The sequence below is a fragment of the Oryctolagus cuniculus genome, chromosome 10 (genome assembly GCF_051225735.1).
Source record: "Oryctolagus cuniculus isolate XC-2025 breed Fujian yellow rabbit chromosome 10, ASM5122573v1, whole genome shotgun sequence".
Lineage (NCBI taxonomy): Eukaryota > Metazoa > Chordata > Mammalia > Lagomorpha > Leporidae > Oryctolagus > Oryctolagus cuniculus.
The window spans coordinates 26,799,087-26,816,759 of NC_142876.1; the positions used below are offsets into that span (position 1 = coordinate 26,799,087).

The 17,673-nt window shown below is 39.5% G+C and overlaps 1 long non-coding RNA gene across 12 annotated transcripts in view; it reads right to left on the minus strand.

Moving 5' to 3' along the window:
* LOC149123713 (uncharacterized) overlaps nucleotides 1-12,130 on the minus strand; it is a 593,545-nt gene extending 581,415 nt beyond the window's left edge. For 7 of the 12 annotated variants that reach the window (XR_016214009.1, XR_016214007.1, XR_016214003.1 and 4 more), the window contains exon 1: nucleotides 11,674-11,778. This is a non-coding gene — a long non-coding RNA (uncharacterized LOC149123713). Of the gene's footprint in view, nucleotides 1-11,673 lie in introns of all 12 variants that reach the window. The other 5 variants (XR_016214005.1, XR_016214006.1, XR_016214013.1 and 2 more) reach the window with 4 other exon arrangements.
* Between the last annotated feature and the right edge of the window lie 5,543 nt (nucleotides 12,131-17,673).

Below are 17,673 nucleotides of genomic sequence, written 5' to 3' on the forward strand. Positions count from 1 at the left end.
TACCCTAAGTTATAAACACACCTCTATTAATATTCTTAGAAAACACTCAAGAAAATCAATTGAAATGGTGAGTACTCATGTAAGATTTGAAAGTTATTATCATTAACCATTTTGCTCCAAAGAGAAATCACTGTGATTGAAGGTTTATGACATTCTATTTTCCAAAAAATACTCTATAACACAGTGACTTAGAGATCTGGACCCAAGTTCAGTTTATTTCTTCAGCAATTCAATGGTTGCATACTTGAGGATGATGACTCAAAAAGAACAAAATTAAAGTGGGTATCCGGCCTAGAGGTTAAGATGCTGGTGACTCACGTCAGAGTAAATGGGTTCAATCCTTGATTCATCTTTGAGCACAGATGGAAAAAAAAAAAACTCACCTTTGGCTACATTCAGTAAATCATTTTATTCTGCACCCCAACCCATGTACAATCCACCAATTATTCCATTAACAAATTCCTATTCTTTTTAAAATTGATTTCTTTGTATTATTGATCCTTTTTGGGTCTCTCTTTAAAGACACACACACACACACAGAGTGAGAGCGAGAGCGAGAGAGAAAGAGAGAGAAGACAGAGAAAGCTGTAATCTGCTGCTCCCCTCAAATGCCTGAAAAGACTGGGGCTGATCCAGGCCAAAGTCAATAGCTGGAAACCCAGCCATCAGAGAACCAATTACTTCAGCCATTTTTACTGTCTCCCAGGGTCTGCATTAGCCGAAAGCTGGAATCAGGAGCTGAAGACCTGAGACTGAACCCACATACTCTGAAATGGGTCACTGGAGTCTTAACCACTAGGCCAAATGCCCACCCCAATTTCTACTTCTGATGTTCAGCAGTTGCTCTGATACTCAGCTAAATGGAAGCCTTGTTGTACTGTCTACATTTTTTATATTCAGACAATTGTGCTCAAGATACCCTAGAACACTCAACTAGATCATGCATTAGAAAATTTTCTATTTGTTAATGATTATGACAAATTTAATTATGATAAATTTATTCACATTTTTAACTCTACTTCATGGGTTGGTGTTGGCTGTATTGATTTTTTTTTTTTTTTGGTTTGTTTTCCATGCCTCAGGTGTGGGGTTTTGTTTTGTTTGGATATTATTTTATTATTTTAGGGGGAAAATTCATCTCACTTGAAAAAGTATTTTGTATTTAATTTTTATTCATCAACACAAATGAAACAGCCATTTGTTGCCACACAAAATATCAGCCTATATAGAACACACATCTTTTAAATAACACATACATTATTTAAGTTGGATAAGTCAAAGTATTTTGCCATATGGTAACCCAGGAATCACTGTGTGATACAAATTATTTTCATGGTAACCACACATCTCATTACATATTATAAACAAGTATATTTAAAGGAATAAATTTGTAAAATTTATTATATTGATGGCATCTTGCAGCTTGTGCACCAAGAGCTTCAACTTGTTCATTGAAATGTTACCTATAAATTGTATAATTAATAATTTCACACATGGGCTCCCCTGTAAACCTTATTTAGAACTTAAAATCATATTTTTACTGCAATCAAAGCTGTTGTTCCATCAGGTAGCATGGTTTTCTGATAAAATTTTATTCACTCTAAGTCATTTACTAATGACAGGGTGTTCCTGGTATATCTTCCCTTTATTGAATCACAAATTAGCCTTATTTCAGTACTTAAGCCTTATCTAGCAAATACCATAAACACTGACAATTTTAACAAGTACTTTCCTTCAACTATATAGTAAACCTATCATACTCTACATTTTAATATTTGTCTCTTCAGACCATCAGAAATGTTTTCAAATGTGCCACCCAATCAGTGATAAAGAAGTGACTTTAGTTTATCTTCTTTGGATTAAATCATCTATTCTTTTCATAACAAACAGGATCTGTATTTTCCCATTGGCAGGCAACTTTTTCTGAAATTCATTAGGTGAGTTTCCTCAAATTTATTTAATCAGAAAGGGGAAAGTTAAAGTGGAGAAACTGGATATACATATCCTTAACAACGTGATCAAATTTAACATCACCAGAGGACAAACCAACACAAAGTGTCTTTAGCCACGGTACAGGAGACACTCATTTATGATTTCTGTTGTATCCACACCCAACATGCAAATCTGAATTTAACATGAGGAAATAGATAAGCCCAAAATGTAGGTGACTTCTCAAAATAACATCAAAACCAGAAATTTCAAGAGAAACTGAGCAAAGCCAACAAAATGTTTCAGATTACAGGAAACCAAAGAGGCCTAAAAACTCTATGCAGTTAGTGAGCCTGGACTGCATTCTGGAATGGGGAACATTGGTAATATCAAGCTTTAATTTTCCTGTTTCCATCATTGTGATGTGGTAAAGTAAGAGAATGGCCTTGTTTTTCCATAACACATGGTGACATATTAAGGGGATAACAGGGCATAGTGAGATATTTCAGATGATTCCGAAAAATATGCAGGTATACATATAGTGAAAGTGATAAAGTAAGTTAGGAGAAAATGTATATAATTAGTAAAGTATATAGAGCAAATTCTTGCCCTTTGTTTTCAGTTTGAAACATCAAAGTAAAAATTTATAAAATAAATTTTGAAAACTAAACCTCAGTACACTTATCCAAGTATAGGTCAAATGCAATGTATTTCTGTGCACAAGAAACACAAATAGGGACACACTTTCAGTCCTCTGGGCTGTCTTCTCTCGTGACACTGTTTTCTGGCATACTATTGAATAAGGACAATCATTTCAACTTACATGCTAATGTTCATGAAGCTTGTTTTATTCAGAAGTTAGAATCTAAGTTTAATATTTTCCTTCAACATATATCCCAATATATTATTTTATATAGCTCAGCACAAAACCTACTTGGGGCATCACTATTCTAAAGACATTTGGTAATCCTAACAGGATGCCTTTAGTGCATAGTAAGTAGTGGGTGTTATTCTAAGTGCTTACCATACAAATGTCTTAAATGACAGATCTATGAAGCAAATAATAGTATTACCATAGTGGGGAAAACTGAGGCATAAAAATGAAAATAACTTACTCTGAATCATGAACTAGCAAGTGCTAGAAACAGAAGTTGAACCCAAGCACCTCTACTTCAACCATCATAATAGTTTGCTTCTTTAAATATTCTGTCCTGTACACGAGTGTAGATATTCACACCATTCAACCTTGTATATTTAGCTCCTACTATACTGCATAACACAAAGTTGATCTCTATATTTGAACTGAGTGAATTATCACTTATTTTGTGTTCTGTTATTTATGATACAATTACATACATAGAAATCTGATACAATTACATACATAGAAATCTGATACAATTACATATCTATAAATCTCTTCTCAGCTGAGTCAGTTTCTTTAAGTAAGGGTCTAGACCTGAGAAATGGTACTGAGGTTGTTTTTAGAGAGTACATTTTTTCATTCCATGCCTTTCAGTTTTGATCTCTGCAAACATCTTTGGTCAACAAATCCTAACAGCTTAAGTCCCTCACTTGCCTGTGGTCTTGGCCCTCCCAAGCCTGATTCCTACCCACTGGCAATCTGGCAGGGCCAGGCAAAGCATACATGCTGCTAGGAAGGTTCACTTTAATACCAATATGTATCTAGGAACAGGGCATGGACTCAAAAACCTCTTAGGTTTACTGTTACTATTTGAAGACCAATTGGATTTCAAATATATTTCACTGTAGTAATTTCCCATTAATTCTAGGGATTATTTCAAAATCCAACAGATGATAAAACAAAGACTTCTACACCAAAGTTGTTCATTATCCCTAATATTCAGAATTGTTACCTAACAAAACCTGTTCTCTTCAACAAGAAAGTAGTGAGTATTTGTTTATAGTGATGATGATCAATAGGGACAATAATGAAATCAATAAATCTTCCCTTAAGGTAAGATCATTTTTAAAATGTAAGAGCTAAAACACAAGAATTGTATTACGAATCGGATTTAGTCAGGAAATACAATGATAATTCTCTTATTTCAGATGACTGCTGAAGGGCATTTTCTGTAGCATATTGCCCCCAGAGATGCTTGAAATGAAACAAAATAAGCCAGTGCTAGCCATTGTGTCCAAAGTAGAAAGTACATCATCCTGCCCTGAGGAATATGATGAGTCACAACTCTATTCATACACTGCTTTTCCTTCATGATTTGAAGTAAACATCGCTCCCAGAACTAGGTTCCAGGGACACAGACAGATGGTCAAGACCAGAAGAGAGTATATTTGAGGAAACGTATAGATCCGGTTAAAGACCAAAACAGAAAACTTAATATAAAGTACGTGTTAAAATTGGAGATAAAAAGAAAATCAATTTATTCCAGGGTCTAGAAGTCCATCTACAAGTAGGAAAATAGCAGGATAGAAGGGTTTTCAGAATGAGTTCACCAACCTAGTGATGAAGGATGCCCACGAGAACCACGAAGGACCATGAGGGGAGACATACACAGAGGGCCGGTACAGGCAGGTGTGTAGTTAACATGAGGATGCATCAGTAGCAGGTGCCAGTGACCTGTCCTAGAGTCTGATCTGGGAACACAAAATTCTGTCCCTGAGAAATAGAAACTGAAGGTGAGAAAACTTTTGCTGGAAATATGGCATCATCACGTGGGAAAGGGGGACACATCAAAAAAAAAAAAAAAAAGATCTAGGCTGGGGCCCTGTCCTCATGAGAATACAATGCCTGCAGTACAGCAGGTGGCAAGGCAGGGCCAGTTAAAGTACTGGCTCCTAAAACTCCAGGTACCTGTAGGCAGCACTAGGAGGGGACTGAGTATATAAAACTGAAGTGCTCTCCGCTAGGAGGGTTCACGGACTCCAGGGACAGTGATACTATTTCAGCATTGGACTTCAGAGAGGGCCCAAACTATGGCCAGAAATGGCCCTTCGTTTTCTCCCTCTCACTTCCTTTTCTAGTCTAGAATTTCCCTGAATGCTTTCTTCGTATCTGGACATTATGCTTGCATTTTATCTTTTTCTCTCCTAGTAGGTGATATGCTGTGAGAGAACTAAGCCAGCGTCTATTGTGTGAAATGTTGAACCCAAATATTGAATAAACAACCACGTGGATCTTTGGCCAGATGCCTAGAAGGGCTGACTGCTGCACTAATAAGGAGCCTATAAAAGCCCCTGGTCAGGATTAAATGGCTCTGACAGAGGACTTGCCTGCTGCTGTTTCTCTGAACAAATGTCTGTCTCTTTGCCGGTATTCCTGACTTTGCCCAAGTTCTTTGTTTCTACCTGCTCTTTGAACCTCAACTGGAGACTGACAGCTTGTTTGAAGCCCTGGTCTCTGTTCCTATAAATTGCCCCAGTTCTTCATCTGCCACTGTATGTGTCTGCCTGACATATCTGCGCCTGCTGATTTGCTGTGTGATCTAGATATGTTCCCATTTAAGTATCTCATACCCTGCAAGAGAAGGTACAGGTCAGTCACTGACTTGAGGCAGTATCTCAGGTCCAGTCATGTGTCTGGCTGGTACTCCAGCCTTTGCAAGCTGCCCCTAAGTACCTCAGCATGGCAGGTGGCAACAGATGTGATCTAATCTGAAGTTAAGAAATTCCTCCCTGCTGTTAACAATATTTTGTTCTTTTAGGGACCAAAATAAGACACTAGAACACCTAGAAGGAATGTGAAGTAATAACAGCATATATACATGTCAACTGTATAGGTTAGCCAAACGATTGTCATTGTTTCCACAAACTATTTTACACCACATTTAAATTAAACAAAAGGCTATTGCAATGCTCTCAAATGTCTAAATATCATTCCTAGTAATGTCAGGACCAGACACAATACACTGTCAGACTTTAGAAGAACTTCATATCTAAATCCTGGAGGGAAGGGGGATGGCATTGTGGTATAGCAGTTTAAGCCACCATTTGTGAAGCCAACATCTTGTATCAGATCACTGGTTTCAGTCATGGCTGCTCTGCTTCCAATCCAGCTCCCTGCTAATGCCATCTGAGAAAGCAGCAGCAGATGACCCAAGCACTCAGGGCCCCAGCAGCTACCCACATGGAAAACCCAGATGGGGTTTCTGGCTCCTCAGCCAGGCCCATTCCTGGCCATTGCAGCCATCTGGAGAGTGAAATTGTGGATAGAATCAATTAATCTCTCTTCTCTCTTGCTTTCACTCTTGCTCTCTTGGTTTTCAAATGAATATATAAAATATTTCTTAAAAAATCACAACTGTTCAAGATAATCCAAGTATACAATTCTGTGACACACACTAACCCCTAACGATGGAGTTACCTCCAGTAGTTCCACAGGCCCAGAATGTTAAGTGGCCATGAGAAATCACTCAGTACCAGGAAACACGGACCCTCGGGGACACACTGCAGGCATTCTTTCCACAAGGCCATGGAACATGTATTAGCATCAAACAAAATCACTAATGGTAGACCCACAACATGTACATCTATAACTAAAATACTGGCTAACTGTATGCCTCCCTTGATCATTCTCCATCATTAAAGAGAAAGCAGTCCCTCGAACTGAAGTCACCCCAACGTGAACAAGAATAACTATCTCATTCAGATCCAAGCACAGAGGACACAATTACAGATACAGAGATGTAAGTCTATGAGGTACAGTTATTACAATTAAGGTGCTAGTAATATGCCGATCTTTATTCCATAAAAAGCAAAGTTAAATCCCACTTAACTCTCAGCCTCTTCATGTAAATCCTACTTACCCTTCAGTATGTCACATAAGATATGAGAGCCTCACTCCTGTTCTTCTAAAGAAGTCTTTCAGCCCTCAATTAGAGCGGCAGTTACTGCTGCCGTGGCCCCGAGCTGTACGTTGGCATCAGGTTCTACCATCTGTCCAGCACTGTTGTTGGAGTCTAGAGCGGAATCTCACTGGCCCAGCGTGCTGCCAACACCTCTACTCTCCATTTGGAACTGAGTAGCTTTACAGATGGTTCAGCTTGCTTCTTGGAGTGCCCTTTCAAAGCAAGTCTCCTTAAGGTGTGGCTGTCCCGGACACCCACATTGGTCGCCAGCTGTCTCCAGAGCACAGCCTTTCAAAGGCTGAGGAGCCTAGCCTCCCCTCACGCCTCCAGCCTGCTATCTCATGACCCCAGATGCATGCCAGCAAGGCTGCTCTAACATCAGCCTGAAGCCCAAAGCTTGGCTTCTTTCTGACTACCTCATTTCGTTGTACCAGAGGACTCCTCATTTGGCCTCCTCGTACTTGATTTCTCAGCATCTTCCAAAAAAAGCTGATCACCTCTGCTCACCTGAATCACTTTTCTTTTGGCTCCAACAATGCCACACTGTCTGGTTTTCCCTTTTTCTACCTTGCTGGCTATTCCTTTCTGTCTCCATTACCGGGTGTCTAAATGTTGGGATTCTTTTTAATCATGTTTTCATAAACACTTAGACGACATTATTAATATTCACCAAGTAATCCTTGCTGAGTGCCTTGCACATATCATCTCATTAATTCCCCCCCAGTGTCCATTTTCACATCTCATCTCAATCTCCCAGTAATGTCTCCAGTCCTAGCATGTCCCTGGAACTCCAAATGTGTTTAACTCTCTATTCATTATTTCCATGTGCAAACCTAACAGGGATCTCCTACTTGGCACACTCAAAAATCAAACTCTTCTGCCCAGATCTGCCCTCCCTCTCAGTCTCCTCCTATTAGACAAGCAGCAACTACATTCATTCTAAGATGCTCAGACCAAAGACTTGACTTATAGCCTTATTTGTCTCCACACCACCTTGTTGGAATCACCTGTGGTCAGAAGTGGACTTGTCACCTTAACATCTGCCATCCCGGTCCAAGCCAGCATCATCTCTAACCTGGGCAAATGAGGAGCTTCTCAACAGGCCTTGCTAGTGCCCATTCTCCATGTGGCAGCCAAAGGGCTCAGCTTCTCCACTGGCTTTTCTGTCGCATATAAAACCATTCGAAGTCCTGCAGAGTCTCTGCCCCCATGATCTCCCTGGCCACAGTCTGTTTATGCCTTCGACGCCCTTTTCTCCAGCCAGCTGCTTGCCGATGTGTCCTTTACTCATGTTCCTCCTTCTGCGCAGGCTGCTCTTTCCTGGGATCTTGCAGGACCCTCACAATAATCAGCTATATGTTCAGTTACTACTTTTTAAAAATAGTTGTTGAAAAGGCAGAGCAGTGGAAGGGGAGAGATCAGGGATGACAGAAAGGGAAAAGAGTAGGGACAGAGTGGGTGGAGAAAGTGGGGAGAGATCCTCCATTCACTAACTCACTCTGCAAATGGCCAGAACAACTAGGAGCCGGAACTCCATCTGGGTCTCCCACTTGGCTGGTAGGGGCCATTACCCACTCTCTCCCAAGATGCATTAGCTGGATCAGAAGTGGAGCACCCAACACATGAACCATCACTCTGATATTGGTTGCAGATGTCACGGCTGTGGCTTAACCCACTGCACCACAACACTGGCCCAAAACACCACTTTTACATGGAGGACATTTTGACATCATCTAAGAAAACAGCTTCCTTCACTGTCGCCCACCCCCCTTTTTGCATTACTTATGTCTCCACTTACTACCTTACATTGACTTTTTCCTCATAATACTTGTCTATTCATACTTTTGTCATGAATCATACCAATTCTCACAGATAAGATGCTCTATCTTACTCATGATCTAATGCACAACATCTCAAAGAGAACATGATGCCCATAGTTAATTACTTTAATATTTATTTATTTGAAAGGCAGAGTTAGGCAGAGGCAGAGGCAGAGAGAGAGCCTCCATCATCTGGTTCACTCCCCAATTGGCCGCAATGGATGGAGCTGCACTAATCCAAAGACAGGAGCCTCTTCCAGGTCTCTCACGTGGGTGCAGGGGCCCAAGCACTTGGGCCATTTTCCACTGCTTTCCCAGGCCATTAGCAGAGAGCTGGACCGGAAGTGGAGCAACCAGGACTCGAACCAGCAACCATATTGGATGATGGCACTGCAGTTGGCAGCTTTACCCGTTATACCACAGCACCAGCCCCAATTACTACTTCATAGTAATGAATGTTTTTTTGTGTGTGAGTGTGTGATCTCATACAAGTTACTGAGATCTCTTTATTATAAAGTATGGATACTAATACCCACTTTATTAGGTTGATTGAGGATCAGAAAATACATGCACAAAGCACCTGGCACACAAGAGGCACTCCCTAAATGGTAATACTAATTACAACTTAAAACGTGACATGGCAGAGAGTACTTGTCACAGACGTATATTCAAATGTTAATGTTCTACAGTAATAGCAATATTGAATAAGCAATTTTATTTTCATGATCTATTTACACTGTACAAACACTGTTGAAAAGCACCCTACAGGTTCACAGTACAATATATTTACTTTAAAAATATATTCCTTTATAGAAGGTTCCTATAGAACATTGGCATGTTAACATGTGACAGAACTCTGAAAGCATGTCACAAATTCTATGTTAGCAAGAATGCTTCCCAATGTTGTCAGTTTCACAATCACAGGTCAAATGGTGATTTTAAATACATACAAATTTTAACTAAAAAAATGAATTCTACAGTGGAAAGTTCTTGAGGCAATATGTATTAGTTCATTACGATAGAGATGTTGTGACATAGTTATCCACGATATCAACTTAATTGGCCCAAAGACACATTTCAACAATTTAACAGTCCAGAAATTGTCATTTGTTGTTGTTTTTTTTTCTTCTTTGCTGGTTCTGTTTCTACTTTGCGCTTTCTAGAAGTATGCTCGTCTTTTTCCATCATCTGACTCTAATGTCTCTTCCCCTTCCAGTAGAAGCCTGGCTTCTTTAGCATTCTGGGGGCATCATCGCCATTGTCCTCGTATATGTTAGACCATTTTATAGCAATGTCCAGCTCTGTAGGCGGTGGTTTCTTCGCTGTGTGGGTTTCCGGCGGGGACACATAGTTTGACTTCCAGATTTTGAACTCCTTTGGAGGCTCCTCCGGCGCCTCCACGACGTGCCTCTCCCAGTCCATCTGCTTGTTGAGCGGATTGTAGAGAAAGGCCGGGCAGGTCACGCTCCAGAACAGCTTGTCGGGTCAGGGCAGCCGCCCGCCGACTTCGCTGCATCCAGGGCCCTGCGCCTGTCTCCGGCTCGCTGTTATCCTCCTCGCCGGAGGAGCCCGAAGTGCTGCTCCCATAAGCTACGAAGTAGCTCAGAGCGTCCTTCTCCTTCACTGCCATGAGGGCTGCGCGCAACCACCCAGGACTTCACCCAGTAATGAATGTTTCTTAGTGATTCCCTTTTTGGCATTAGCCACTTAGAATTGAATTTGTCAGCAGAAAAGGTCTGTCCTAAAATACAAATGTATTGTCGTACGTGCATCTACTTAAGTGAAAAAGGAGTAACTCAGACTGGAAAAATGATGCAAGGAACTAGTTTTCATCGAATGTTGAAGGAATAAAAAGAAGTAAGTGATTTCAATCTCATCATTTCCTCCCTGATACAGGAGTTGATTGCTGTTTCTCAACACGGGTTGCAGGTTTTCTAACATCTCTACTTCCACCTCTCTGATTTCACGAGAGAGATTTAGATTGTGGTCCGTCACTAGTTTCAAGCAGCCACCTACTATGATTTGCTGGGATACAATATTGTCAGGGAATAGTAAGTGATTTATCCAAGCCATATTTAATATCTTATACATGGGACATGAGAGAGAAAACCAACAAATTAGGGTGTTCAATGCATCCAAGTTTCCTTAAGACATACCTTGTTTTAGCACTAAAGTCTGATGCCGAGGGGAAACTCCTACCAGCAAACAAACCAGGATGGCTGATCATGCTACACAAACTGCTCTTAGTAGGTGGGCCTGAGTAACAGGTAAACATAGTCATTTATGAAGAAAAACTTGGAAATAAACACTTAAAACAACAAATATTAAATATTTTCTAGGCATTCAAGTGGTTTTGTAAAAGAATCCAAACTTGAAGTGGCTGAAACACAATTAGATGGAATCTTGGAGTCGTATAAAATAACTGAATCATATCACCAAGAGGAGTTCTACTGTAACTGAAGCTCTCATAACGGTAGCTGCTTACACACACCCATCAGACACCTGTGCTGTGTTGAGCAGGACACACTGCAATGGGCCTCAGGTGGCGGGAAGAACCATGTGTTTTAAGGCAGTAAGTCACTTTTTCTCTTCAAGAGTGTTATAATATCCAAAGCCAGGATCCCTTAGGTTTTCTCCCAAATATATCACACAATTTTCTAAGTGAAAATCAATGGTTTCTAGATCAAATGGTATTTGACTATAAAACCATGATACAGTCTCTATCACTAAGATGTCCATAAGGACAATAAAAATAAAAACTCAGAAATTTGGAAACCAAGACTTTCACAAATCATAAAAAGAGAATGTAAGAGGATCTGATACTGATGTTTGGCAGATAGAATTAGACTAGGGAAAACTCGCATAGGACAACTCAAGTTTGCTTTAGGAAAGAGATGCCAATTTAAAAAAAAAAACTACTTAGATTCTCAATACATACAGCAGAGGAAAAAAACAGGCAATTACTTTAGCTCTTTCTGAATAATTACTGAAATTACAGGGTGGGTTTTATTCCATCTAAAGGCCAAAATGAAAACAAGAAAAATGAAACTAAAACACAGTTTTTAAACTTAATGTTACACAGACAAAAGTAACTCACTCACCAGAGCCCAGCAGGCTAAGTCCCAAAGATGTTACAAGGAATGCTCGAGAACAGCCTAATTTATACCAGTATGACGTTGCTTATTATGACGTTTCTTCTGCTTATTGGCCAGTTGTATAGCACAGGTGTTCATTAAGACCAGATAAGTTTAACTACTGATCGCACCTGCCCTCTGAAGTTGAGGCGGAGATGGAGCTACGAAGGAGATATTATTGAAAGTCTGTTCAAGGGGCTGGCACCTGCAGTGCTGGCATCCCACATGGGCACCAGTTCGAGTCCTGGCTGTTCCATTTATGATCCAGCTCTCTGCTATGGCCTGGGAAAGCAGTAGAAGATGGCCCAAGTCCTTGGGCCCCTGCACCCACATGGGAGATCCAGAGGAAGCTCCTGACTCCTGGCTTCAGATCGGCTCAGCTCCAGCTGTTGCAGCCAAATGAGGAGTGAACCAGCAGATGGAAGACCTCTCTCTCTCTCTCTCTCTCTGCCTTCCAAATAAATAAATAAATCTTTTTAAAAAAATCTGTTCAAGTAACTGCTAGCGTCCCAATCCTCTTCCCTTACTCCACGGCAAAAGAGGGAATGTTTACTTTCCAAAGATAGGAAAGCAGGCAGTCTTCAAACCAAACAACATCAGGCACAGTTAAGGGTAGCACAACCCTCAAAAGAAGGGAATTGCGTATTTATATTCAGAATACTTCAAACTGACTTCAAACCCATGTACACCACTGACTAAATGTAAGAACTGCAAAAGCACACATGAAAACATTGGTGTAAATCTTCGTAACCTTGAATTAGACAATGATTTCTTAGTTATGTCACCAAATAGACACAACTGAACAAAAACTAATGAATAGGGCTTAATCAAAATTCAAAACTTTGCTTGAGAAAACTTTTTTCTCCTATATTGTTGGCTAGTATACAGACATAAGTGTTAAGTAGAAATAAAGCAAATTTTACTTACAAGTAGGGGACTTTTAAATGTTATTTCATCTCCACCTTTTTTCTTTTTCTTATTAAGAATCCTTCATTTCCTTAATAACACACCACTGTGTTTGTGAAGTATCAACTAGCAGGTGCTCAGGGGAGGTCAGAGTCCTGACCCTTACTTAACCCTAACAAAAGGAATCCTTATTATTCTAAGACAATATGTTATCTATTTCTTCCCCCCATTTTTCTAATTTTTATTTTAAATGCAGACAGATAGAGATTACCCATCTGATGGTTTATTTTCCAAATAACTACAACAGTGAGAGTTACATCAGGCAAAAGCCAGGAGTCTGGCTCAATCTATGTTCCCAAAAGTGTGAAAGGGACCCAAGTACTTGAGCCATCACCTGCTGCCTCCCAAAGTGTGCATCAGAATGAAGCTGGAGTCAGAGCCAGGATTCAAACCCATGTATTCCAATATGGGACATAAGCATCCCATGCTGTGTCTTACCCATGCACCAACAATCCAGCCACCTGTTCCCTTTGCAAGTCCCTGCTCTAGGAAAGGACTTGTTGCACATGGCAGGACAAAGAGAATCATGGAAAAATATGATCTGCTCAAAAAAAGTTTTTCAATGTCAAGGACATCATGTGCCCTTTTAATAATATTGTGTAAGATATGATACACGTGGAGCAACTAGAACAATCCTGTGAATACAGTGAGGGGAGGAGATTATAAATGCCCTGGGAAGAGTGGGTGGAGGAGGAAGAAGAGAAAAATTTGGATACTTGATTATTTTGATCTAACAACCTCTAGATCGGACATACTTTTGGATTTATGAGATAAGTGTATTATTCAACCACTTTTTAAAAAACTTCCACAGTCATCTTCACTAATTCTTTATTTGAAATGTAAATAACCACAATTTAAGATAGTCTAATGTGTATGTGTCATTGGGAGGTTTAGGGGGGATCCATATGGAATTTCATTGTTTAGGTCACAAAGTTTGAAATAACTGATATAATTTCCCTAATTCGTGGAGTCATAGGATACTGACATTCAAAAAGAGAAAACAAATCCTCCAAAGGTAAACTTAGGCTCTTTCTCTAGGTCTTTATCCTTTAGAAACCCTAGTTGTTTATTGTGTGTTTTCGATGTTTAAGATAATAAGATGGAACACTGGGGATGAGCATTAGGAGAAGACTGAAAAAATGCAAACCTTTTGGGTGGTGAAACGTGGTGAAAGCCTCCTTTGTGAATACGTCTTGAAATCAAGTAGAGACAGCACCTGTTTTCTTAAAATACCTTGCAGACAGTAAAATACCTGAGATGATGTGACCAGACTTTTCACCACCTTCTTTTCCATACACGGAGATCATTACCTATCATAAGTATAATGTATTTAATAATAGTAAAAATTGGTTAGCAAAAACAAATCTGGTGACATGGAATTACATACATACACACGCAGAACCAATGCATGCTTCTAAATTATTTTAAACTTTGAACTATTTAGAAAGGAATGATATTGCAAATGCAACCTGCAAAACTTAAATGGAATGGCAAAAACAAATTCAACAACAACAAAAAAAAAAAAAAACCGGGGCCAGCGCTGTGGTGCAGGGGGTTAACGCATTAGCCAGCCTGAAGCACTGGCATCCCATATGGGCACAGGTTCTATTCCCAGATGCTCCACTTCCAATCCAGCTCTCTGCTATGGCCTGTGAGGACAGTAGAAGATGGCCCAAGTCCTTGGGCCCCTGTACCCCTGTGGGAGACCCAAAAGAAGCTCCTGGCTCCTGGCTTCAGATCAACACAGCTCTGGCCATTGCAACAATTGGGGAGTGAACCATCAGATGGAAGACCTCTCTCTCTCTCTCCTCTCTCTGTGTAACTCTGACTTTCAAACAAATAAGTAAATCTTTTAAAAAAAAAACCACAGTCTTAAATACTTTATTATAAAAGAAAGAATAAAATCAACTTACAGAGAAAAACTGCCCAAAAACTAAGAAAAACAAAAAAAATCATATGATAAAAGCAGAAGGCAATAGAATTGAAAAGGGTTGAAAAGTATAAGGTTTTTTAAAAGTCAAAGAACTTGCTTTGCTTTTTAAAAAATTATAATAAATATGAAATGTCTATAGAGCTGGGAAAAATAAAAGTATGAAAACATAACATCAAGAATGATGAGAATTCTCTGGAAATATATAAGCCAGCAAAATTTACTTAATGACAGGAGGAGAAATTGAATAGTGCAAAAACTATGCAAGAAATAAATTGTTTCCAATGAATTATTTCAATAAAGGTTTAGTCTCAGACAGTTGTGTAAGTCTAATCATATATTAAAGTTTGAGCTGATTTGATTTCAATAGAAATTCTTCCCAATTCATTTTTGAAAGCAAGGCATAACCTTAGCATCAAAACGTTAGAAAGCAAAACAAAATTAAAACCACAGATCAATTTTCCTTGAACTCTAAAACCCAAGCCTTGATAGAAGCCACTGTATCAGTTCCAAGATTCAATGCAGCATAATTTACTCTACTACAGCTTAACACAGGCTGACATTATCTAGCCCGAGACCCACCTTGACTCAAGCCATTTCATATTCTGAGCTAACACTTGCAACACTCCACTTCCATTCACCAAGTCGAAGACTCATTTGATCGCAAAGAACTTCCAATCCCTGTAAAAAGAAATGAAAATTATTGACTCATATAATGGCAAAGCCCAAGAATATCCTGGTTGCAACCTAAACTTGGGAATAGAAGAAAGGGCAACAGATGAACTCACGGCATATGACTGCTCAGTTTGTGCACTGCTTATGAGCTCTCATTCAGTGCTCTACTCACAATCATGCACTCTGGCACGAGCTTCAACCACTCAGGATGGGCCACTTCATCTCGACACACAGGTGCTACTTATTTGCCAAGCCTGCACTTATCTAGAGAAGACAACTCTTTCTCATTAGCAAAAATTCTCCTTATAGGCAGTTAAGGACCACACTCAATATGACCCAGCCTGTATCTCTCCATCTCTCATCTTGGAGCCCTGTGTGATACCTTTAGTCATAAAACAGGATGTCTATATAGTGGCCAAGATTACTTAGGACCAAGTTTGCTTGGTCAAACCCAAAGTGAGCATGCCCTCTTCCTCATAATTCTATTTTAAAAAATTATCAATGTATATGCACCTAACTACAGGGCACCAGTTTATCTAAAAGATTTGTTAACAGACTTAAAGGGAGACTTAGACCCCAATACAATAGTACTGGGGGACTTCAATACTCCACTCTCAGAAACAGACAGATCAACAGGACAGAAGATCAACAAGGAGACAGTAGATTTAAACAACACTATAGCCCAAATGGATCTAACAGATATATACAGAACTTTCAATCCTACAGCTAAAGATTTTACATTCTTCTCAGCAGTACATGGAACCTTCTCTAGGATTGACCACATACTAGGCCATAAAGCAAGTCTCAGCAAATTCAAAAGAATTAGAATCATACCATGCAGCTTCTCAGACCATAAAGGAATGAAGTTGGAAATTAGCAACTCAGGAATCCCTAGAGCATACGCAACCGCATGGAGATTGAACAACATGCTCCTGAATGAACAATGGGTCATAGAAGAAATCAAAAGAAAAATCAAAAACTTTCTGGAAGTAAATGAGGATAACAGCACAACATACCAAAACTTATGGGACGCAGCAAAAGCAGTGTTAAGAGGAAAGTTTATAGCAATAGGTACCTACATCAAGAAATTGGAAAGGCACCAAATAGATGAGCTTTCAATTCACCTCAAGGATCTAGAAAACCTACAGCAAACCAGACCCAAATCTAGTAGGAGAAGAGAAATCATTAAAATCAGAGAAGAAATCAACAGGATTGAATCAAGAAAAACATTACAAAAAATCAGCCAAACGAGGAGCTGGTTTTTTGAAAAAATAAACAAAATTGACACCCCATTGGCCCAACTAACTAAAAAAAGAAGAGAAAAGACCCAAATCAATAAAATCAGAGATGAAAAAGGAAACATAACAACAGACATCACAGAAATAAAAAGAATCATCAGAAATTACTACAAGGACTTGTATGCCAGCAAACAGGGAAACCTATCAGAAATGGATAGATTCCTGGACACATGCAACCTACCTAAATTGAACCAGGAAGACATCGAAAACCTAAACAGACCCATAACTGACACAGAAATTGAAACAGTAATAAAGGCCCTCCCAACAAAGAAAAGCCCAGGACCAGATGGATTCACTGCTGAATTCTACCAGACATTTAAAGAAGAACTAACTCCAATTCTTCTCAAACTATTCAGAACAATCGAAGAAGAGGGAATCCTCCCAAATTCTTTCTACGAAGCCAGCATCACCTTAATTCCTAAGCCGGAAAAAGATGCAGCACTGAAAGAGAATTACAGACCAATATCCCTGATGAACATAGATACAAAAATCCTCAATAAAATTCTCGCCAATAGAATGCAACAACACATCAGAAAGATCATCCACCCAGACCAAGTGGGATTTATCCCTGGTATGCAGGGATGGTTTAATGTGCACAAGACGATCAATGTGATACACCACATTAACAGACTGCAGAAGAAAAACCATATGATTATCTCAATAGATGCCGAGAAAGCATTTGATAAAATACAACACCCGTTCATGATGAAAACTCTAAGCAAACTGGGTTTGGAAGGAACATTCCTCAATACAATCAAAGCAATCTATGAAAAACCCACAGCCAACATCCTATTGAATGGGGAAAAGTTGGAAGCATTTCCACTGAGATCTGGTACCAGACAGGGATGTACACTCTCACCACTGCTATTCAATATAGTTCTGGAGGTTCTAGCCAGAGCTATTAGGCAAGAAAAAGAAATTAAAGGGATACAAATTGGGAAGGAAGAACTCAAACTATCCCTCTTTGCAGATGACAAGATTCTTTATTTAGGGGACACAAAGAATTCTACTAAGAGACTATTGGAACTCATAGAAGAGTTTGGCAAAGTAGCAGGGTATAAAATCAATGCACAAAAATCAACAGCCTTTGTATACACA